Source organism: Crotalus tigris, unplaced genomic scaffold, assembly GCF_016545835.1.
Source record: "Crotalus tigris isolate CLP2741 ecotype Arizona unplaced genomic scaffold, ASM1654583v1 scf7180000017592.2434428, whole genome shotgun sequence".
NCBI classification, from domain to species: Eukaryota; Metazoa; Chordata; class Lepidosauria; order Squamata; family Viperidae; genus Crotalus; species Crotalus tigris.
In genome coordinates, this window is record NW_024096498.1 from 2,024,192 (window position 1) to 2,027,959 (window position 3,768).

The following is a 3,768-nucleotide window of genomic DNA, read 5'->3' on the forward strand; positions in this document are numbered from 1 at the left end:
AGGAGAAACAAAACAAAACAAAACACCACAATATTTTTGCATTGAATTCTGACCTGATTATATGGAAACAACACAACATATGCATCAATGACCAACATTTACCATTGTAGTAAATTCACATTTATTATTACTTGTTGCCATGAATGTATTGATATAGTTTTAATGGTGTATGTATGTGAAATATAGCAAATGATGCTAAGAGCTGCCATCCTGGAGAAAAGTTTTTACTACAATAATTTAGGAATATTGAATCCAATAACTGGAGGTATCTAATGGAGTCCTCTTTTTATTTTAAGCAGTGCCTAAAGGGAAGACAACTTTGAGCTATTTAACAACTCCAAAATAAATAATACATAATAAAATAAAAAAGAGAAATACAATTATGCAAATCAACTTCACTTGATGACTTACAGTTGAATGTCTGAGCAATCCACACCTGAAAAGTGAGTTTTATGTCAGGTCATATCAAATTGCTTATGGAATTATTCACTTTGTGTTATATGCTATGGCACTTTTAAAAAATAGTTTGTAATTTCTTCCTATATTGAGATAACTGATCTGCATTAACATTAAGCAACCCAGTGAGAATTATTTGTTTGCTGCTTTGTTCATAAAATTCTTAATAGTTTACAATTGAAAGTGGTTCTCTCATGGCTGTATCTCACCTATCCAAGCATCATGAGCTGACAGCCTGACATTAGCATGGGGAGGGAGGGAAAGGGAAAGATTGGAATGTAAGGAAAGGGGGGGGGGTGGAAGCCCAGCTGAGCCATGTGAGAAGTTCCAGTCAGTCAAAGTCAAGTAACGATATGTAGAACTGAGAATCAAGCATCTGTTTCCTGAACAATATACAAGCACCTGATTGGACATTTGTAGATGACTGGGGGGGGGGGAGGAACTTTGTGCTAGTTGCACCAGAAAACTTCAGATTCAGCTTATGCTACTTCTGTAACCATTTAAGCTTCAGTCAAATATACACTTGGCAAAACAAATGACCATGAGTCTTTGTTTGCTAGCTGACCGAGTGGGATGGTTGACATGTTCTTGATTAAGGATATGTAGGCCAACATACCAGTGTAGGATCAGAGCAGGCTGCTTTAAAGAAAAAAGGGCACCACTTAATGTTGAAGACAAGCAAAAATAAGAGATATCTTTAAAAGCTGCAGCATAAATTGAATGAATGAATAAAAAATCTTCAATAGAATGTATTCTAAATATGAATAAATAAATTTGAGTTTCTGATATATTAGCCCAACAATTTGATCTTTATGAATTACACTATAGAGTGATTTTTATAGACATTGCTGGTTTATACACAAACTTTGGATTTTTTTTTTTGCTTTTCCACATGTGGCAGTTTCATGGCTTAGAAAATGGTACCAGGGATGTTTAAAATATATGTCAGGATAAATATCTACCTTAAGGGAAGCACCATTCCCCATATACTCACTTGTAGAATGCCTGTTTTGTTTCATTTTTTAATGATTTTAATTTTAAAAAGAGCAAATACATGCTAAAGCAGGATGAAATAGACTGATAAATGAAAATGTGTGGCATGGAGTGTCCTATTTGTTGTTAGCAAGCAAAATCTGACATGGGATCTCCACAGATACATACAGAAAGAGGTAGAACTTGCATTGTGACATCACAGCACTCATTTCATTATTTCTCCCCCCCCCCACATACACACACCTATGGTGATACAAATTGGAGAAATGAATCCCCGGGTTTAGATGATATGGTCACTTGAGATTCTTCCCTCTTTAGCCTGGTTTTCTTCAGATGGGTTTCTTCAACAGCGATTTCTCCATCAGTTTCAAATCTCTGTCTCTTTTATTCTATTTTTGCTATGCTTTGCTGCTGCAAAAATCTTTTGTCAGAAAATTTCTGCTTTTCCATCTTACTTTAAATGTTTGAAAGTTTCTTTTGAATTTTGATAGGTGGTCTTTGTAAACCTATCTTATTGTTAGACAATGCAGAAGGTGTTTTGTTGTGTCTGTTTTATCTCTTTTTATCTCTTTGAAGTCTCCTGTGTGTTCCAGAATTCCAAAATTAAAAAAGTCCAATAGGAGAAACCTGAAAATCTCTAGGGTGGAGCACATTCCAAAAATGATGGTGAGGAAGTCCTTTGGCTTTTAAATACAACAGTATTTTAGAGATATGTATTAAACCAGGCCAGGATTAAACTGCAGCTGCTTTAAGAGTTATACAACTTTAATGAATAGGCATTAGTAGCATCTTTTTTCAGGCACTTAAAAATCATGAAGAAAAGGTTGTTTTTTTTTTTTTTTTAGTAGCAGAGAAGGACTGGCTCAGGTAAAATCCAAAACATTTCTGAATCATTTAAGAAGTGTGCACATTTCTAATTTATTCCTTGGGATTTAACTGAAGCCTGAGATTTGAAAGGAGGGGCTGCTAGAGAGTTAACTGCACTGTGAAAGGCAGGACCATCAAATATACCCCTGGGCACCTAGTAACTAAGTTAGTTGAAAATCATTATGCATTACTCATGAGAATTTGACTAACTGCCTCTTCTCCTTTGAAAGGGATTTTGAATGCAAATTCTTTTTCATCAAACTGACTGAGAAGAGCTTAAAAATGCAGGAAGATTTTCTGTACAATATTAGTTCATTAACTTGCTGATAATAGAACTGAAAATTTTGTATAATCAGTGAATGAAGCTTCTTGTCATCTCAGAATTCTTTATTTTACATAAAGCTTTTACATACTTGTTCAGCTACATTACTTTATTAGCATACAGTTTATGCAAATAAAGATTGATGTATGAGCCAGTTCAGTCTGATGATTCATTATTCTTGATAAGCCACAAAATAATGAGAGCAAATAATGAATGCTTCTGCTGAAACATAAATTTTGCATCTACATGCTAATGCATGTTTTTATATGGAGGGCAGTCATTCCCAGCTTTTGGCTAAATAGTTATTAATATGAAGAGACATGAGCCTAAGAGAATGGAACAGGCATTTTGATGTAAGTGAATGTTTTGTTTTTACTATGTGAAAGGAAGCCTTGAAGAAACTGTTATTCTTAGGTAGACCACATTAAGACCTTTTAGATTCTAAGCAGGCCTAGAATTTGCTTAGTAGGATATAGGGAAGACTTAGAATGACCGATGCACTAAAAGAGGCCATATATTTAAATATAATCTTTTATATGAAAGCAGAAGACATTAAAATAACTGTAAATAAATATATATATATGTAACTGTAGTGGGAAACATGATGTCTAGGTGGCCAACGTGCCCAGCTTCTGTGCCAAATCTTCTGCACTGGCGCAGTGGTTAAAATGCAGTATTGTAGGCTAACTCTGCCCACTGCCAGAAGTGTGATTCTGAATGTCTGAAGATTGATTCAGCCTTCTACCCCTTCCAAGATTGATAAAATGAGGACCCAGATTGTTGGGGACAACATGCTGACTCTATAAACCACTCAAAGAGTGCTGTAAAGCACTGTGGAGTGGTATATAAAACTAAGTGCAATTGCTATTGCTATTATTATATTAATGATATTATATGATATTATTATATTATGCTATGCTAGATTACACTACACTATACTGTGCTATTTTATATAATACTAATTATATTATTATTTAAAGATTTTAAGAAAAAAACCAATACAAATTTTGAAAGAAAAAAGTAGAGAAAGTAAAGTAATAAGTTACTGAAAAAAGTATAAAGAAAGAAATAGAGAAGAAAAGAAAAAAAATTATAAAGAAGTAGCTTCCAATCTTCTTAAAAGCAGTTAC